Source organism: Sitophilus oryzae, unplaced genomic scaffold (assembly GCF_002938485.1).
Source record: "Sitophilus oryzae breed Bouriz unplaced genomic scaffold, Soryzae_2.0 scaffold_810_pilon_pilon, whole genome shotgun sequence".
Classification (NCBI taxonomy): domain Eukaryota; kingdom Metazoa; phylum Arthropoda; class Insecta; order Coleoptera; family Curculionidae; genus Sitophilus; species Sitophilus oryzae.
Window position 1 is genome coordinate 2,554,835 of NW_022147429.1, and position 22,222 is coordinate 2,577,056.

The 22,222-nt window shown below is 31.9% G+C and overlaps 1 protein-coding gene across 1 annotated transcript in view; it reads left to right on the plus strand.

The window, feature by feature from the left end:
• Positions 1-22,222, plus strand: part of LOC115889083 (B1 protein-like) — a 290,836-nt gene that overhangs the window by 130,996 nt on the left and 137,618 nt on the right. The window lies entirely within an intron of this gene.

A 22,222-nucleotide genomic window follows, 5' to 3' on the forward strand; every position in this document is an offset into this window, starting at 1 on the left:
ATTTCAATTCGAATCAAATAATATTATTTTTCTAAATTGGGTGCATTGTTTACCTTTCTTTGCATCAGAGTGTATAATAATAAAAAGAAAGTACAAAATTGTGTAAATAATTTATATAACTCAAGGATGATGATAATAATAGTACACCAATTTTTAAGACAAACGATAATTCTGGTATCGAGAGTATGATAGAGATAGAGATTGTCTTTAAAAAAGGAAAAACTTTTAATATTGAAATTTTGAGAAAAATGCATTATTCATAAAAATGTTTGCTTGTTCCAAAATGGTTAATCCCGTTTATACTTTTTCAATTCTTCATACTGTTTTAGAGAAAATAAAAAAAAAACGTGAAAATATGGTTGATTTTTTTCTGAAGTCCTAAATATCAAAAATAGGTATGGAAATTTGAAAAATTATAAACGGAATTGACCATTTTCGATCTAGCAAAGATTTTTATGATGAATTCATTTTTCTCAAAATGTCAATAATAAAAAAAAATTCTTCTTGTAAAGAAAATACTTGGACATACTGTATAGACAAGGTTCTCAAGAATATATAAGGAGTCATAACTCTAATAGCAAGAAGTGATATGTCCTGTTATAATACCTTTCTAACGTATAGTCCGTCTAGAAAGTATCAGGAAAAAAAGAAAGGAAAATTACAATTATCGATATATATTTTAGGACTTGAGTTAAAAAAATTATAACAAATTATTAATTTTATTTACTTATACAACCTCCATTTATCTCCAAACACTTAACTAAACGTCCAGGTACACCCGAAACTAGGTCCATACCATAATATTCAGTGGCGGTAGTCCACGCCTGAAAAACTGAGCGAATCAAATCTTGCTTATTTCGTGGAGCTGCCCGTTCCACTTCAATTTTCATTAGTCCCCATATGTTTTCAATGGGACTAATGTCTGGTGAAGGAGCTACTGGCCATGGAATTGTTGCCAAATGGTGTTCTTGCATCCAAGGTTGAGTATAGGCAGACGTATGGCATCTTGCATTATCCTGCTGAAAACGCCACCCCTCTGGATGTAAAACATGAGCCATTTCAAGAAGAAAACTATTTAAAATGTCACAATATTTGGCACTATTAACAGTCCCATCAACTATACACAGAGGTGTAGCACCACGCTGAGATATTGCTCCCCAAACCATTATTAACATTGAAAATGTTTCTGTTATCCTATATAAGGGAGCCCAAATCGAATTAAGAACGGTAAAATTTTCTTTTGATAGGATTTTTAGGTGGTTTCCACCAAGCTGGAAACAACTTTTTCCACTAAGCTGGAAACAACTTTCGTCAGAAATAAAAACACTATTTAAATTTTCTTCTTGAAAACGTTGACAAAAATCCATTCTTCGCAGAGAAGAATGGATTCGAAGAATCCTTTACAGAGATGTAATTGCAGGGATTTTTTTTGGCTTCCTTGATATGTAGCCTTGTCTTTTCAGTGACATGCGTACGGTTTCTGGACACACTTTTAATTTTCGCTGACATCCAAATCTGTTAGCCAATTTGCGAAACCCTAGGCGCGGATTCTGTCGTCCTAATGCCACTAAAGCGTTTAAATTGTTTTCGCGAATCTTACGCGGTCTTCCTGAAACTAGTCCATGCTTCATATCTGTGCCGTTTTTATCCTCTTTATTGTCTCATATACTGCACTTTTTCCGAGCTCAGTCAATTGCACTAATTTTTTAACGTTTCGAATACCTTACTTGCGACATTATTTCTCAAATCTTAAGCCGGTTTACAATCAACAATATTTGGTTTGGTTTGGTTTGGTTTGGTCTGTTGTCTTAGAGTATTACAGAAAAAAATACATTAAAATTAGGAAAAATATAAAATTCCGGATACTTTCTAGACGGACTATATATTGCAATCATCAGTAATAAAATTGTGTATAGAATATTGTTTCACTCATTTTCTAATCCAAACAAATAGATAACAAAATATATTTGTTTACTTTGCAACGATTATCTTCTATAACTATACCAAACCAAACATTTTACTTTTTATTTAACGTCTCCAATTTGCTGTCATGGCTAATCTGGACTGGGCCTGCTTTGTTTATGCGTTGACCGAACTGCGGTCCTCGGCCTTTAATCATCTACTAACCACAGAACACACTAAAGAAGAACGCTAACTCCCATGCATTTTTTAGTTTCAAAACGGATTCAAATTTGTAGAGAAATCTGTAATCTGTATATTGAAGTGGCGCCATCTAGCCGCCCAGGAAAGTAGCAAAGGTGGCAGCAAATTTAAATAGATGCAATTTATTTTTAAGCAAGACGTTTTGACTTGTTCGCCAGTTAGAGCCAATCAGATTTCTACAAAATAATGTGTAGTCATCTGATTGGTCCCAAGTTGGCAAACAAGTCAAATGGTAAAAAAGAAGGATCTATATATAAAGGTTAAACTATTGTAAAGTGTTAAATGGTTTGCTTATATCATTTTATGTGCATAAAAACCTAAAATAAATAATTTAATTTAATTCACAGAAAATTATACCATGAAACATTTTACAAACAAATAAAACACCAGATTAAAAAGTATAACATTTACTATAGTACCAGATTTAAGAACACATAACAAATATCGTTGGAATACAAGAGAAAGTGACTATATAAGTCCATTAGAAACAATGTTTTATTTACGTGTATTTTTTACAGATGGCTTGAACAATTGTGTAATATAACATTGTGGAGTTTATGTACAAAAATATGGAGTTGATCGATTTTTTTTTTTAAATATATGGCGTAAATATTACATTGTTAAAAAATAAAATTCACGAATATTTGGACTTGGTTAGGTTACCTCACCTCACTTTCTCGGATTATTAAATAAAATTTTTAGATAAATCAAAGACCTTTTCTCAGACCTTACCTTTAATAAAGATCTTAAAAATCAAGCACAAAACAAAGTTCAAAGAAATTCAAAAATACAAAATTACGATTGTAAAATGAAGATTGCAAAAAAACACAGCGAAACAACCAGAAAACAACGAAACACACATCTCCGTTCAATGGCAAAACACAACTGAAGAGGAAGGAGGAAGCCGAAAACGGAAAACTGATTTGATATACAGAACAATGACAGGACATAATTAATAGGCCTATTTAGGCAACTACAAAAACAATTTTGTACGCAATTATTAGGCAACTATAAAAATTCAAATAAAAATACGCCATCTAGCGCCCCAGGAAATTACTACCCCAAAAACAGATCGTTCAAGGTCGTATATCTCAGTTGACTGGCCCTGCTACTAACTTAGCGAGTATCTATTGTCTATATCCGGTATAGTCTCTAACAAGTGTGAATAAGCAGTGAATCTCAATAGTGAATGCACACTCTAAAGTATTTTTGCTCTTACCTTAGAGCCACCAGTATGATGGAGGAATTAACTACCAATATTAGTTAGTAACAATATGATTACGTATACTATATGATACAACGTGTATAGTTATGTTCTTGTCAGTTTTTGCTCGAATACGATTATGGTTGAAAGTCACGGAACATATATATATATCACCAATTTTATTTCCAAGCAAAAATAAAAATAACCCTTACTTATTTTTCCTTACGAGCTTTTGCTTTTAAGGGGACAACAAGTAGAGACGAACTAAATGAACTGAAACAATGTTATTTTTCTTATTTTGTTTCTAGATAGAGAGATAAAAATACAAATCTCTGTAAAATAAATATTACATTTTTCTTTCAAGAAGTAATACATGACTTTGGAAAAATTTGGTTAAACAATATTGTTAACTGCTAAAAGTAACCTGTTATGATTGTATTGTTACTTAATATTTCTAAACATGTTTTCACCTGATCAAAATAACCATGTTTGACATGATAGAGAAACTAGGCCTGTCCCAAACACCGGTACACCACTTAAAACCCGCCAAATATGGGCTATCCGGTGTACCGGTATCAACATTGACACTGGTGACACTGGTGTTCATCTACAGTACCGATATTCTCAACATCGATGTTCATCTCGACACCGGTGCTCACCTATACCGAGTGCGTCTCAAAAGTTGCTCACCCCTATGTTTTTTTTATACATAAATTAGGATTGATTGACGTATTTAATTGTTTTCGATCACTTCTTGTTTCACCGGAAATAACTACAACTTGTGATTTTTAAACGACCCTCTCAGTATTTCTTTACTTTATTCAATAGAAATTGACACTCTAAATAGAATGATATATCATATGTCAACTTTTGACATTTTCATGTATGTTTTATTTGAAATTGCAACATCCGGTTCATAACGACAATAAATTAGACACGAAAAACATTAGATGATCAAATCTATTTTTCCCAGGATCCTTGATTAAAAATTAGTGGTTTTAACACATCCATGGTACTATAGATAGAAATTTAAAATACGATTTTTTTTTTCTAAGCGAAAACGTCAAAAGTTGACATGATATTAGGCCAGTCAATCTTGAGGTTGAGGTGGAAAAAATTAGTAACCAACCGATCTCAACAGGAATGAGTAGATCATTATCTCCTGTTTAACCCCGCAAAAGTCCCATTCGGTCCCAGTGGGGAAGTTTGAAAAAAATCGCCGCCATCTTGGATTTTTTCGTTTTTTTTTTAAATATCTCCGTTTGTATAACTTTTCTCGAAGAAACTAAAGATATGTTTTTTGTAGAGAATTCAATTTAGAATATTTTGACTTCAATAATTTTTTTCTAAAATAAATAGTAATAGAGATAGAGCAATTTTTTACTATACGTTTTATAAATTTTCCAGTTTTTTAAACCAATCAGCTATAATTTTTGCGTTAACAGGTATAGTGTTAATATACCAAGTATAAATTTAAGCATTAAAGCAATTAAAAATAACACTAAAATACTATTTAAAATAAAATTATTGTTAAAAAAATTATTATTAAATTAAAGTTATTAAATAAAATCTGCTATGGCATCATCCTGAACGTCATTTTCCGCTTCAACTAAAATACAAAAGTTTGTGCAACTGATTCCGTTGCACTGACCACACTTTGCAGAACATTTAAGATCCAGTTTTCTACAAGAGCAATTTTTAGAGCACTGACTCTCTTTGCGATTGCAAAAAGATATTTTAGTAGGTCAGGAGGCGCCAGATCTGTTGATTGAATAGGTATCGGATTGCTTTTTGATCTTTCTTCCGTCCATATTGTAAAAGATCTTACTTGTTAGCAATCCCTTCTTGAATCTAAAAAGTACAACTTATAACATAAGTAACAGAGTTCTCAGTTGGAAGCAAATTAGCTAAATTAAAGTTAGTTTTAAGGGTTTGTCCTGATGTAACCCTATTGTATAGAGTGTATCTCAGATGATTAATATGTTTAATATAACTTGGGCAGTGATATAGCTTTAAAATATAATTTAATCCTGTCTGAAACAAGTCAGCTTTGTTAGCATTTTTTTCTAAAAATACGTGGAGGTATTGATATAGATCGTCATCTTTTTTCAGTATCGACAGGCACATTTTTTAATTGTTCCAGTCAGGATTAAATTATTTTTTAAAGCTATATCACTGCCCAAGCTATATCAAACATATTAACCATCTGAGATACACTCTATACAATAGGATTACCTGAAGACTGCCTTTAATTTAGCTAATTTGTCTCCAACTGAGAACTCTGCAAAACTCCATTTACTCAGGACATACTATCAAGTAACTGTAAAGACATATCTATTATAGGAAATGTTACAAGTTGTATTTTTTAGATTCAAGAATGGATTGGTAACAAGTAAGATCCTTTACAATGTGAATGGAAGAAAGATCAAAAGGCAATCTAACACATATTCAATCAACAGAAGATGTAGCGCCTCCTGACCTACTAAAATATTTTTTTGCAATCGCAAAGAGAGTCAGTGCTCTAAAAATTGCTCTTGTAGAAAACTGGGTCTTAAATGTTCTGCAAAGTGTGGTCAGTGCAACGGAATCAGTTGCACAAACTTTTGTATTTTAGTTGAGGATAAAAATGACGCTCAGGATGACGTCATAGCAGATTTTATTTATCAACTTTAATTTAATAATAATTTTCTTAACAATAATTTTATTTAATAAATAATATTTAAACGTTATTTTTAATTGTTTTAATGCTTAAATTTATACTTAGTTTATCTATATTAACACTATTCTGTTAACGCAAAAATTATTTAAAATTATGTCATTCTATTCAGAGTGTCATTTTCTATTGAATAAGCAAAAATATACAGAGGGTTCCATTTAAAAATCAAAAGTCGTAGTCATTTCCGGTGAAACAGGAAGTGACCAAAAACAATTGAATAGGTCAATCAATCCTAATTTATGTCATATAGTAACATACAAAATCTCGCTTTGATATCTAAAAAAATAAAGACGTTATAGGTTTGGCCTACTTTTGGGACCCACCCGGTATACCTGTTTTATTTACGACACTGGTGTTTTGGTAACCGAGCTAAAAAAGATATAGTCTTAATTAATAAATTCATACTAAATCTGAAAAAAATAATGTTTACTTTGACCTTTTATTGAAGCGCACCAACATTAGCTTAACGCTTTCAAAGTGAGATATGCTTTTATTTGCCAGACTAATTACTAAAATAAACTATAAAACCTCGGAATTCATTTACTGTGAACGAATTTTTATAAAAAAAATTTCATTGTATTGTTAATAAGATATATTACAAAGTTAACCTATTTAAATTCGTTGCTTTCACTTTAGGATTTAAATAAACACATCACATATACAAATGCATACATACAAGATGGCTCCGTTTTCCGGAAAAGCTCTGTATCAGGATTCCTATTTTAGATTTTCACTCCAAACCTTTTACAAAATATATGTTTAATGGTAGTTCACATTTCAAAAATATTTTTATAGATATACAGGATGAGTCAAATATATATCATTTATTTATTCAAGTTTAGTGAATTTGCTATAAAATTCTGGTCCAAAAATACCTTATTACCATACAGTATATTAAATGGTCTTTGAATTATGACCACGTCCATGAGGACGTCAACATAGACGTCCAGGAACCTTCGTAGGAGAACTTCTAATCGAGACGATCGACTTATTGTAAGTTTATTGCTATAAGAAACCGCCGTTTGCCAGCTTTTCAAATTGATAATGAGTTGCACTTAAGAACCGTACATATTAACTAACGGACTACAAGAAGAAGATTAAATGAAGCAAATCTTATGTCAAGAAGGCCTGCTTCGGGACCAGAACTTACTAGATGTGTTGACTAGGCCCAAAAGCAAAGACATGGTTTTAATGTAAAAATTACGAAAAATGTTAGTGCCTTCTTTAAAACCGAATATTTCAAACAAAAATAAAGCTAATGAGATAAACCAAAAAACAAACCATCGAGAAGGGATGTATCTAGATGATAAAATAATTTTTAAATTTCTTGCTGTTTTAACATATTTCACAGGGTGTTTCAAACTTCCATCAAAAATATCAACGTTTTGTTTTCCCTCGTATAATTAACAGATGGGGAGTTTCATTATTGATTTAGAAAAAGATACTAAGAAGTCAAATAATTTGGCAACACACTGCTTAAAAAATCATCAAAATCGGTCCATTAAAATAAAATATATTAACCTTTAAAATACATCAAAGTTTTAAGATGCCCATTTTTCGTGCCGGTGAATGTATTTCAAAAACTATACATTTTATTCCTATAATTTTCTAATGAAACAAACCTTTATTTTTTTACTAGAATCCAAAAATCAGTTAATATATAGGGTGTTCCATTACAAAAAACATAACTTTGATGTGTAACTTTTTTTGGGGACACCCTGTAGAACTCTACATAATTTTAGAAAATACTTTAAATTGACTTACATATAAGCTCAGAAAATTACACTTAAATACAAACTTTTGTTCTTGTTTGTTCTTCACCCTGTATAATTCGATTTCAATCAAAATTTCAATGATTAGGATATAAGCAGAATAGGTGCATAATATTTAATATATATTTAGATTTATTTATTTCAATAAAATTACTTAGAAAAAGAATTAAAAAAATCAAAATATTAAGAAGGAAGTAATTAAGAATTTTCTAAAATTACTAAAATAAAAAATTAAAAGCAACGAAAAAAAATGGGTAAACATTTTAATAGTTTATCTATAAAACACAATACAGGAGGTTTCACATTAATATATTCACAGTAATTGAATTCCGAGGTAAAAGTCTCTGGGCACTCCACTAAAGCGCCAGATAAACAAGTATCAAGTAAAAAAAATGTTTAATCAAAAACAAAAAGTATTCAGTTATAAAAATCTAGCAACCCTAATGTAAGTAGACACCAGATGAAAACCGGTATAAAGATGTAGGGATAAACACCGGTGCCGGTGTGGGAATACACACCGGTGTAGGGACAAACACCGGTGTGAGGATAAACACCGGTGTTAGAATGAACACCGGTATCGAAATGATCACCGGTGTTGAGATCAATACCGGTATCGAGATAAACATCGGTATCGAAATCAATACCGGTGTTGAAGATAGATACCGGTACACCGACTGAATAACCGGTTGTTACCATCACCTGAAACTGGTGTTCAAATCTCAACACTGACCAGGTCTAGAAATAACCGGAGCCTACTTATGACCAGCTTACCTACAATCATTGAAACTTGAAATTGAAACTCGTTTAAAAAATCATGGATGCCGTGGTGCTCTGACTGCTGACATGTGTGACGAGGCCCAGCAGGTGGCACGTGGATATATAAAAATAAGCGAAGATGACCACCTGGTACTGAATAAGCTGTGATGCGGCTAGAAGTTACACTACATCATATTTATAAGGAATTATAAGATCTAGATAATCAAATCTTTTATATATCAATTTATTACTAAAATATGTGATCTAAGCATCTCAATAATTATCCTCTAATAGGTTAGCTTTTAGCTTACAAATATTAAAATTCACAGATTCTCAAGTTGTAGTAATTAGTCATAATCACTAAGCCTTGATATTTAATGAAAGAGAATACGGCAAATACATTAAATTAGCATAAAAAATTATTCTAATTGTTATTAAATTACACAATATTAATACAATTTTATTTGAATTGATTCTTCAAGCAATGTTATGGTTGTTATAACATTTTGCCTTGCAGCGATTAGATATATTATTAGTATTGCTGTTTTATTAATATCTTAATTATTCTGTATTTTATTGTATATGCAATGTCGCTCAAGATTTTTCTTATAGTAAAATAAAAATTAAACTTCTACACCCTGTATCTCCGATACTAAGTATTTTAGGACATACTGATTGATATTTTTATACGAACGTTTTTACTTATTTTTATCTGCAAAATATGCTGCCGAAGTTTCCGGAATACAGTTCGGCCCACCCTGTATACAGGGCGTCCCAGAAATAAGTGTAAATATTTTAAGAGGTGGTAGATCTCGATAAAAGAAACATATTTTCTCTTTATCGTTTTTTAAATAAGTCCAAAATAACGGAGTTATTTTACTTTAAGAATTTCCAAAAAAAAAGGATTTTTTACAAAAATTTTGAGAACCACTGGATCTTTTCTGGATTTTCTTTCTTGTAAATGTAATCTAATACCTATGTTGCCATATTATCAACAAATTATGTTTTTTAACTAAAAACGAAAAAAAATCCAAATTTTTTTTCAAAGAATCTCGATTTTCAAAAAAATTTTTTTCGCAAAAAAACTCATAGGCGTGTTTCTGGGGTTGAAATATACTACCAGTTAAAATATTTGCACTTATTTCTGGGACACCCTGTATAGAAAAGACCAATCTTAAGATATTTCTTCATGTTAGGAAAGATGCAGAAATAACTTGGGCCCGCACAGCCAACAATGAGCTTATCTAAATATGCGAGGGAGCATGCAAGTTTTTGGCGACGGAAGACACAACACACGGTATACCAACTTTGGAAATTGTATTTCTAACCAATGCAACTCTAATACTGAATACGTAAATATCGGAGTCCTACAAGGTTCATTCTTGGGGCCTATAATATTTTAATTTATGTTGTCCAAATAGGTTCATTTTCATCGTTGGCACATACCTATAACTGTTCATGCAGATGATACGTCAATTATATTATCCGATTCTGAAGATAGTGTTTAGTAACAACCCCTTGTTTTTTAACACTGAAAAAACAACATACCTGAGATTTCATAATCGTCAAAAAAAACATGAGAAAATTTTCTCACTTAGCAACGCTGTCTTACAGCAAAATTGTACTAGTGTGAAAGTTTATTGCCAAAATTAAAATCTACATTGTAACTTTTTAGAAATCTCACAGATATAATAATAATAATAAATAAATCACGCTTTATTATACAAAAAGCCAAAATAGCTTTATCGACAAAGCCTTTACAAAACAAACAAAAGCAAAAAAAATATACAATACAAATCATACAATTCACAAAAAATTAAGTCATTACAATTACAAATAGAACATACATGGACATTGCAGAACACAAAAAAGGCGTCTCAATAAAATTTTACAATAGGAAATTTGTAAATGGATATAATTTTAGGAGTTATAAAATATTAATTACTAGACTTTTAACCAGTGTATGAGATGATCAAAATTTTAGAATTCAAAATTCTTCATGATTAAACAACAAAAAAGTCGTTTACCGCATATGGGGCTCTATCCAGTAAGTATGTATTTCAGAGCTTTGCGAAATGCGGGAAAGAATGAAAGCAACTTGATATTCAAAGGCAGATGATCGTACATTTTTTTAACATTGTACAGTATTGAGCTTTTAACTAGTTCTCAGCTCGAGGTTGGCAGATAAAGATCGTGCTCCGCATTCCTAAGTGGACAGTTGTGAGATAGCCTTTCGGGAATAGCAGATATGTGTTTGCGGATTAAGCAAGCGGATTTAAAAATGAATAAAGAAGGAAGAGTCAGTATTTTGAAATGTTTAAAAAAAATTCTGGCAGTGAGTTCTACTGTGCAGTCTCAATAAATACTGAACTGCTCTCTTTTGAAGTTTGAAATTTTGTTGCGCAAGCACAAGTACCCCAGAATGGAAATAACGAAGATGTGACTCAAAAGGGCATAATAGGCTATACTAGAAGTTGATAAGTTAAGTTCCTTAGAAACTGATCTTAACGCAAAACAGGCAGCGCTTAGTTTTTTTGATAAAGCTTCGATGTGCAAGTCCTATTTTAACGAGTTGTCTACGACGTCAATAGTGGTGTTATTAGTACAAAAGGTTGTATAGTACTCTTATATGACAAAACTTTAGTTTTTGATAGGTTGATGCATAGGAGATTAGAATTGCATCAAGATTTAATGGTAGTCACTGGATATAGTATTATATAGTGCCGTAAACATCTGGGCCGCTCCAAGTGAAACTAGTATCGTCCGCAAAGAGGCAGATTTTACCCACACACAACCAAACCAAACCAAGAAACAAAATAGGGCTAAGTAGGTACTGAACCCTGAGGGACACCACATTCTATAGGCTTACAAAAAGACATAGACGTATCATAGATATTATATCTAAACAACAATTAATAAATATATATGTGTATACGCATCGTGAACGTCGAATTAAGATTACGGTATGGCATAATACTGTTGAGAATATCCACTAAACATCGGGAAGTTTTCACTCTCCAAAAAAAAACTTACGTGTATTCTCCGAGACAAACTGACTTTGACGATCATCTTTATTCAACGGCTGTGTACATTTGTGTATAAAAATCAACATAAATATAATAAACTAATTTCTGAAGTGCATAATTTCAATACAAGAACTAATAATAAATTTTATCTAATACCATGTCGAACCAATGTAATGTTAAATTCACCGCAGTGTTTAGAATTATGAATGTTTAATTACTTACCATCTGAATTTAAATTAAGTAAGAATATGTATAAATGTTTTAAGAAATAAGTTGAAATAGTTTTTATTAGAAAAAGTAAAAAAATGCAACATAAATTATTTTCTTTATGGAAAATATATAATAAATTGTTGAAATCATACCGAGGAATTTTTTTTCTTTTTATATACATTCGTACGTAAACTCTATATTTTTTTATTTGATGATATATTTGATTAGTTATGCGTTTTGTATAGATTATTTTCTTTTTTGTCATTATTATTGTAATTATTTCAGTATTTGTTTCTTGACTATTCCAGTCCATTTTTCATTCTTTTGGTATACTCATGTATGTTGACTCACCAACTAAAATAACTAAAACTGGCTCTAGTACTATAGATTATGTCGTGTCGTCTTTTGACCCGGAATTCGTTGACTGTAGAGTCCTTCACTCAGGTTTCTCTGATCATGAGGCAGTATTGACAATGTTTTTGCCACAATCCAAATGCAAAAATACCTCGCGCAAATTGGGCCGTATTTTTTCGGATAAAAATTTTCTAAATTTTCACCACCTATGTCTAACAACTGAGTGGGTTGTCCTCTCGGCTGACGTCGATTCCGAATTTTCTAGATTTATAAATACCTTGTCTAATCTGGCGTTCAAGGCGTTTCCTCTTAGGCCTATCAAAAGTAAGCAAGGTATACCTTGGTCTACGACAGGCTTGCGTATATCTACAAAGAACATGCGCTCATTATCTCACCTTAAAAAATTCACAGACAGCGTTTTCTTTCATAATTGCGTGAAACTTTATAGAAGGGTTTATCGTAAGACTATAAAAGCTGCCAAGGACATTTATTATAATGGGAGGCTAGCCAAATCCGGTAATGTTGCTAAAGAGACTTTGGGGCTATTGTAAATGACTTAAGGAATAAGACTTCTTCGTCTGGCACAGTCTTTAATTCACCTGAAGATTTAAACACTTACTTTGTTAATGTGGCTAAAAATTTAGTGAACACCATAACTCCTTCTCATGATTCACTTTCATATCTCCCTAAAGCAAATGAGATAAGAAGCACAGTTTCTTCTTCACGCCCGTAGCATTAGATGAGCTCCGTAGTACAATTAAAAGTATTAAAAATAAATTCTCATCTGGGACTGATGGGCTTACTCTCAAAATGTTCTCTGAACTTCCAGAATGCACATTAATCTATCTTACTACTTTAATTAATGAGTCATTCCAAAAAGGAGTTTTTCCAAACTGCCTTAAGACAGCAATAATTATTCCTCTGCATAAAGGAGGAGATAAAGATCAAGCTTCGAACTATCGCCCAATTGCTCTCCTGTCCACATTATCTAAGATCATTGAAAGATTGGTTAAAAAAGGCTTCTATCTTTTCTCCTTAAATATAAAATACTTACTACCCATCAATTTGGATTTCTAAGTAACAGTTGCACAAATGATGCTATGTTCGACCTTTTTTAATAATGTATACTCTAGCCTGAATAACCATCATCACTCTACAGCTACAATTTTCTGTGATTTCTCTAAGGCTTTCGACTGTGTAAATCATAATATCTTAATTAACAAATTGCAATACTATGGATTCAGGGGAGTGCCGCTCGAATGGCTTAAGTCGTATCTTGCAACAGAAGGCAGCTTGTGAGGATTGATACGTCTATGTCTTCTTGTAAGCCTATAGAATGCGGTGTCCCTCAGGGTTCAGTACTTGGCCCTATTTTATTTCTGGTGTTTATCAACGACATTGCAAGTCTAGACATTAGCGGTAAAATCTGCCTCTTTGCGGACGACACTAGTTTCACTTGGAGCGGCCAAGATGTTACGGCACTATATAGTACTATATCCAGTGACTTACGCCATTAAATCTTGGTACGATTCTAATCTCCTATGCCTCAACCTTTTAAAAACTAAAGTTTTGTCATATAAAAGTACTATACAACCTTTTGTACTTAATAACACCACTATTGACGTCGTGGACTCTTTGAGATTCTTAGGACTTGTAGATAACTCGTTAAAATGGGACTTGCACATCGAAGCCTTATCAAAAGAAACTAAGCTCTGCCTGTTTTGCGCTAAGATCAGTTTCTAAGGAACTTAACTCATGAACCTCGAGAATGGTCTATTATGCCCTTTTTGAGTCGCATCTTCGTTATGCCCTTCCATTCTGAGGTACTTGCTGCGCGACAAAATTTGATCGTATTTTCAAACTTCAAAAGAGAGCAGTTCGATACTTATTGGGACTAAACAGTAGAACTCACTGCCAGAATTTCTTTAAAAATTTCAAAATACTGACTCTTCCTTCCTTATTCACTTTTGAATCCGTTTGCTTAATCCGCAAGCACATATTCTCTATTCCGGAGAGGCCTTCTCACAACTACCCACTTATCGGAATGCGGAGCACGATATTTATCTGCCAACCCCGAGCTCAGAAATAGTTAAGGGCTCAATACTGTACAATGCCAAGAAAATGTACAATCATTTGCCTTCGAATATCAAGTCACTTTCATTCTTTCCCGCATTTCGCAAAGCTCTGAAATCATACTTACTGGAGAGAGCCCTATATGCGGTAAACGACTTTTTTGTTGATGTTTAATCATGAACAATTTTGAATTTTACAATTTTGATCATCTCACACACTGGTTAAAGATCTAGTATTTAATATTTAATATTTTATAACTCTTATAACTCTATGTCCATATATGTTTTATTTGTAATTTTATGACGTAATTTTTTTTTTGAATTGATTTGTATTGTATGACATTTTTATTTGTTTATTTGTATATTTGTTTTTGTGCTTATTTGTTTTGCTTTGTCGATGAAGTTGTTTTGGCTTTTTGTACAATAAAGCGTTTGATTGTTTGTTTGTTTGTTTATTCCATCACAATTTCTTATATTGTAACGTTGAAATAAATAATTATTTAATAATTTATGCAGTACCAAGCGTAACTGGATGAGTTTGGTGTCCGTGTGTATTCATTTGTAAGGACTTAATAAGGAAATACAACCCTACTGTCAGAAATTTAATAATTTTCTTTTAAAGTCTATAAATTCGTCACATTTCCATACTTAATTAGACTCCCTGTTTACCCGCGGACCATTTAATGTTGCAATTTTGTTCCCTCGAGATGAAACAACTCTTTATTATCCTCATTACACACCAGTATCATCCTCTAGGGGAAAATTCGTGTTGAATTTATCAGGTAAATAAGGAATATAAAGCTTCACAGAGAAGGAATGAGATGTTTTGTAAAGCAAATTGAATGAAGTATTTGTATAATTTTCGTATTGATTTTTCCTCGTTAGGAAGTTTATAGTATTACTTCTTTGCCATATTGCCATTTCGTGCCTAATTAGAAATATATTAATACATTTATTAAACGCGAAATACATAAAGCTGATATTATTTAAGGGTCCATAACAAAATGATGATACACAGGGTATGTCTTAAATATGCAAATATATTTTTATAAGTACTATATTTCGTCCCCAAAAATGCATAGTTTTGAAGTTACAGGATGAATTTGCTGTAGATACACAGATTTCACAGTTTTAAATAAATAATTTATTAATTTCATTTTTATTTTATTAATTGCTAGTAATAAAATTTCGTTTATCTCCTCGATGAAATCGAAATCGACAAAATATCAAGAGACAACTTTTAATGGTCATTAAACGGCCTACACAATTTTACTAACAAGAGAAAAAATTCTTGCTAATAAGAGGATGAAAGGTCAGCTGCGCACATATTTTTTAGAAACATATTTCACTGATATCCCATATGCACGTCTCTGGTGAATATGTCGACACTTTTTTAGCATTAAAATATGTCGCACCGGCTCTCAAAATGTCATTCGAATCGCTAAAAGCACTTGGAAGAAAATTATAATAAGTCAAAAAAAGATGAAGACCTCTTACTCCCTGTATCTACGAAATAAAGCAGAATCGGACCTATGATGTTATGAAAAATAAATCTTATTTCTTCGAGAGGAATGTCCGCACAAGGGATGGTACATGTTTTTTGAAACACCCTGTATAAAAAACGGTAAAGAAAAAATGTTTCTTTCAACGAAACTTTCAACCCTGAAAATATTTGCACTCATTTAAGTCTCTATTAAGACACTAATTTATTTTCAAATAAATATATATTTTTAATAAATATGAAATTTCTATTCATTTAAACTCAAATTTTCCATTAAAAACAATATTCCACTTCTGTCGTGTTTAAAAGTGAATAAATCCGAAATTGACAGCCAGTTTATTTTTTTTATAAAAATATGTAAAAAGCTGAAAATTCCCTGTTCTATATATTACAAGTTTTAAATAGACTCTCTTGTATATAAATTATATGGTGAAGAATGAAGGCTCCTACTACAAGTACAAAATCAAATATACTGAATACATTAATAATGTAGACAATATAGACGTATGTATCTAATACTGGATTTTAGCTGGATGATTGATATTAGCTGTTTAATATAAACTGTTAATTAAATCAAATAAATCAATATCTTCTACTATTACAATGATGAATGATTTAACGTTGGATAGAAAATAGATAAACAAGATTTTATAAATATTTGCATAAATGTGATTTCTGATTTGCGTTTGATTGAAACAGTTATAACAAGTTGAGAAATCGTAATACTAGAAATATGTATGTGTTAGATATTAAATATTTCATATTTAAAAAAAATGATATAATAACAGCGCTGTTACAGCGCTTTCAGATGGAGCGAACCGTCTGCGCGGATGTTTTTTCAAGATAGCTCATCCGGACGGAGCATACGCGACCCATGTGGAATTGTTCATTTAAACTCATGGAACTCGCGGACGGTACGCGCGGACGGTACGCGCGGACGCTCCGCTCTATCTGAAAGCGCTGTTAAACTATTTTAGTTCGATATCTATGAACACGGATTATTATAGGCTTTATCAAATAAAAATCAAAATAAGAATTAAAATTGAATTATGTAAGCTTTGTTAATCACCAGCTGTATTGACTGTAAATGTTCAGAAATCCAAAATTTAAAAGTTTTTATATTTACATTAGATTATTAGATTGATATTGTGATAATGAATTAGATATTTTGATAAAGCATATAATCTGATGTCTAGAATGTAATTGATAATATGCACTATTAAAACACTAAAATATACATAAATATGCACTAAAAAGGGGTAAAATATTAATAAAATTTGCACAATCAAAATACCATTTATTATCAGATTCATTCATATGTTTACAATCTATCATATGATCGACAAGAACAGCGTGAAGTTCACTTGGAAATGACGATCGATGACTTCCACCATATAATTTGAGATATAAGATTACAGGGATCTTTTTATTTTTTCAACATAAGATTCCAGATGAAATGTTAAACAGGTTTTATGTATCTAGCTATCTAAGTTTAACCATTTTGAAACAGTTTTAATTTTATGTGAAAAATGAAATTTGCACAGAGCAGAAGTAAATTACACAAAGTCGACTATTTGACAAATGGAAACATGTATTTATGTTCCTTTTATGTTACTATACGTCAGAAATAGCGACCACTTTTTATTGTTTATACTCCGTCCAAGAATTATCGCGATAATACAACCCCTAACACATTTCTTAACTATTCAAATAAGCATTGCCAGTGAAAATGATCTAAAATATGAAACATACTACATTGAAATAATATATCAGAAACCACAAGTTTAGATGGCATAAAATGATTGTGTCTTGGGGGGAGGGGGGATTATCAAGGGAGAACAATAAATAGTTCCCTATAAATGATTCCCTAAAAATTCTAGACCACTTTACCACACTAACATTCATTGGCCAAACAAAAAAAGCACTGGTGTTCGACTCCATGTAGCAAAGTATGGCGAGATTTGATGATTGAGATAAACGAACGATGGTCACAACTATTTAAAACATTAGGTATGTACACTAGTACACTTCGTCAAATATAAAATAGGCGAATTTCTCAATATAATCCTTCCTCGATGCGCTGTAGACAGTAGTTGTCATTATCATGGATCACTGAGTGTTCCCTTCCTAACAAACACAGGCGTTAGGCAGGGATCTGTCTTAGCCCCTCTCCTATTCAATATATTTATGGCAACGCTGTCCAGGAGAGAGGTTTGAGCATTAGATACAGATTCGACGGCGGTCTGTTCAACATAAAAAGACTCAGGGCAAAAACACGTACAAAATTCATCACAGAACTTCAATACGCTGATGACTGTGCTCTAGTTGCAAATACGTTACAGAAATTGCAAGAAATTTTAAACACATATATATGGGCATACGAGGCTTTGGGACTTTAGCTGAACATCAATAAAACTAAAATCATGTGCACTCCCCCCGGAAGATCACAACAATGCTATAGAAATCGGAGAAGAAACTATTGGAATATGTAGAGAAATTCAATTATCTCGGCAATTTGATTTCGGAAAAGGCCAATATCCACTTTGAAATTCAGCACAGGATAAGCAGCGCCTCAAGAGCATTCTAGAAATTAAAAAACAGGGTTTTCTACAATCATGACTTAAACACGTGTAACAATTTAACTTTGTCATATTAAATGCTGAGACAGAGACTTAGAGTCTTATTGCTTTGCCTTTTGTATTTATAAACCAGGTCTCTTTGGCATCAATGGACGCCTTTTTTAAAAAATATTATTTTGTATTAAGAATTAAATTTCAGAAATGAAAACTATTGAAACTTGATAAAATTCATTGATTCGTTTATCAGATAATACCATATTGAGATTGGAACAAAAATTAATACTATAATATGTTCTAATGTTAAATCCTTACAGTCCTTGTATTCAGGATCTTTATCCAAATATATACGAAAACAAATTAAAATTGTCCAACGTTTTTAGCTTTTTATTGAACAATCTAATTGATATTGTGGTACCTAATATTCAGATCTTCCTAAAAACTAACTTATCAAGTAAAGTATTAATAGAAAATATATATTATAATAGCTGTGACATAATCGAAAAACTTTATAAAAGGTATTTGACTCTAAATAACTTCCTATCCTCTTCGATATTCTGTACTGCCTCGATATTTTGTCCTACCTCCCAAAATACCCTATATGTTATGTATTAACATTATGAACTAAAATTAGAATAACGGAATTCTCGTTTGCTGAATTAGTTCGCATATAAGTGGACTAACCTGATCATTACATAATATGTTTTAAACCAAATGAATTAATAATCTGGTACTGAAAGAAAACAAAAAAGCTGATTCAAAAGAGAGCCACCAATAGCAACAACAACAACCTTGAACATGGTCTGGAGGCGATTAGCTTTACACTTCTTGCTTTAAGATCACATGTTCACGAATTGGACTTTATACTTTGGACGCTCAACCATCTGGTCTATTGACCACCGTTATATTTAACGGTGGTGAACTAAACGGGTCTAAGAAATTCAAATTATTAATTTCTTAAAAATATACACTCATGGACAACATTATCTTTATTTTTTTTTTTCTCTTAATTAGTCTTTTAAATATTAACTATGAAAAGCAGTAGGTATATTTTGAAAACTTTCAGTTAAAAAACAGTTAAGACGAAAAAATAATGGTAAGAATTAAAACTTATGAAAATTTTATCGGGTGTTTCACGAGATGACGGGGTTAAATTGTTTTACGAAGTGGTAGATCTACCCCGAATGGGTAGCTGTGGCAAAACTGCCACTATCAGTTTTTCCCTCGTTAACTCGCGCGTCACGGCCGTCTCACGGCAGTCCTTCAAGGCCGTGTGTCACGAAAAAAACGGCGTAAGCGATGACTATGAAATGAAGATCGCTGTCAATTTATATGGGAAATGTCATCGACCGTGTTGTCATTGTCGTGAATATGTTCAATGTTGACAATTTACGGATGGTTGGCAATGGACGTGATGGTGTTGATAGCATATACAGGGTTAGTCTTAAATAAGTGCAAATATTTTTAGGAGTAGTATATTTCGACCCAGAAAACACGATTATGAGGTTTTTTCGCATAAAATTTTTTTTTGAAAATTTGGAATTTTTTGAAAGAAAATTTAGAATTTTTTTTAGTTTTTAGTTAAAAAAACATAATTCCTTGATAATTTGGCAACATAGTGAGTAGATTAAATTTACAAGAAAGAAAATCCAGAAAAGATCCAGTGGTTCTCAAAATTTAAGCAAAATATAATTTTTTTTTTAATTTGAAAGTAAAATAACTCGATTATTTTGGACTTATTTCAAAAACGGTAAAGAGAAAATATGTTTCTTTTATCGAGATCTACCAGTCCTGAAAATATTTCTACTTATTTAAGACTCACCCTGTATAGTGAGAATCGCGTATCAAAAACATTTCATTGAATATCTATGAGCGGAATCATTTAACGGATAAGAATACAATAATTTGATAACTTTGTTCCAATATCTTGACCATGAAGTAATGCAACTTGGCGATGGGGCGTAGCGTATAAATCTTCGCACACATTTTACATTGTGTAAATAATAGCACTGAGGAATTAGGTATAGCCTGCGAACGAAGGTTTTAAAATTTTAAAACTTCGAATTGCCTATTTCATTAATTTTATCGACGACAGTGCCAAGTAGTATTAAGTAAATTCGATGATTTTATTTAAATTCTGCCAATTCTTTTCCCCGCATAGAAATTTAGAGCAATTATTTAAAATTATGTTTAAAAGTTATAGTTATTACAAACCATGAATTGGAAAATTATGTCCCTGAGTGTATTGTATATTCATTATTCATTATTATTCATCAAAATCCAACCCAACTTCAATTTGATCAAGAAAACCGGTTTATATAAAAATGTTTGTTCATAATTTATAATATCAGTGTCAATAGCAAAACGCTTAGTTTAATTACCTATTTATAGATAGCTCTCTTTAATTATACCGTGCGTGTTAATAATAATAACTAATAATGCAATATAATCAAAGAGTGTCGAACCAATTTCGTTCATATTTGATTCGATGTACCATGATAATGGTTGTTATAGAAAAAAAAAATAATTTTCTTTGATCTATTCTTCGCGGAGTAACGCGAAGTAGCGAATTATAATATTAAAATAATTTTGGTTTATATTCAAGTTTTATCTTATAAAGCGAAGTTTATACCTTAATAACTGATTATTTTTTTCGAAAACTTCTTCACCTCCGAGTTCAGACACGGGCGACAGAGAGTGAACACAATTTTGCGCGGCAAACAAAAACAAACCTAAGATTACAATAAGAATATTCTTACAAGACAAATTTGAGAGAAACTGTAGGACAAAAATACAACAAAATTCAATTGTTTCTATCTTGAAAGTCCGACTTGCCAGTCTCTTTCTATGTCTATTTTTGTGTCTGTATTCGGTAGTAAAAGGCCCCAATTTTTCCAGTTTTATACTAGCTTCTTTTTCTCGTATACTGTCTAGTATTCTCAAAGCCTGCACACATATACTATAGAAAAAATCCTCCTACATTGAAAAGATTAATTTGTGAATTTAATAACAATATTGAGGGTTATTTCTTGCCACACATTATTGTAGTAAATTTACCATCCGTTCTTTAGTTTTACAACACGTTTGTAAAATCACTGTATGGCTAATTTTTATATACTCTCTTCTTATCTAGAAGAATCTAACTGGAATTCTGCGCCTACCCAAAATAGGATCAAAATTGCCATTAGATACAAAATAAAAAAGTATACAAGAAAAAGGTATATAATCAACACAGGGCAACTACCAACTTAGAGACTATGGATGTATAGAGTTCTCTACTTCGGTCCTCTATTAAATTTGCCCTCCGAAACACATGGCTTTATATTTACAAAAACTACATAATAATATAAACATAATTAGTATATATACACTTCCAAAAAAAGGGGGAAACCACTGTCCCAGCCTCAGTTCCTAATCAAACCAAATATTTCCTTCCTAATATCCCTTACCCACTCGCCAACCCGCAAAGCAAGCGTGGCGTTTAAATGCCATATTCCTTTCAATACTTGAAAGGAATATGGCGGCTCGAACATCCCCGACCAAGGCAGCGGATGGACAAGGAATCGAGTCAGGGGTGCTAAGAATCACCAGGCTGCCAACATATACTGAACATAGCAACGTACAATGCACAGACATTGAGAACGGATGAGAAATTTTCAGAGCTGGAGCTAGAGTTGGAGAACATAAAGTAGGATATACTTGGCATCAGCGAGACAAGGATGAAAGGCGAGAAGTGTACTCTCCTAAGGAACGGCTGCACATTGTTCCAAAGAAATTCTGAAACAGACTCGAAGGGTGGAGTCGCTATACTCATCTCACCTAAACATCGGAAGAATATTACACAGTTCAAATCCATATCAAATCGAGTAATT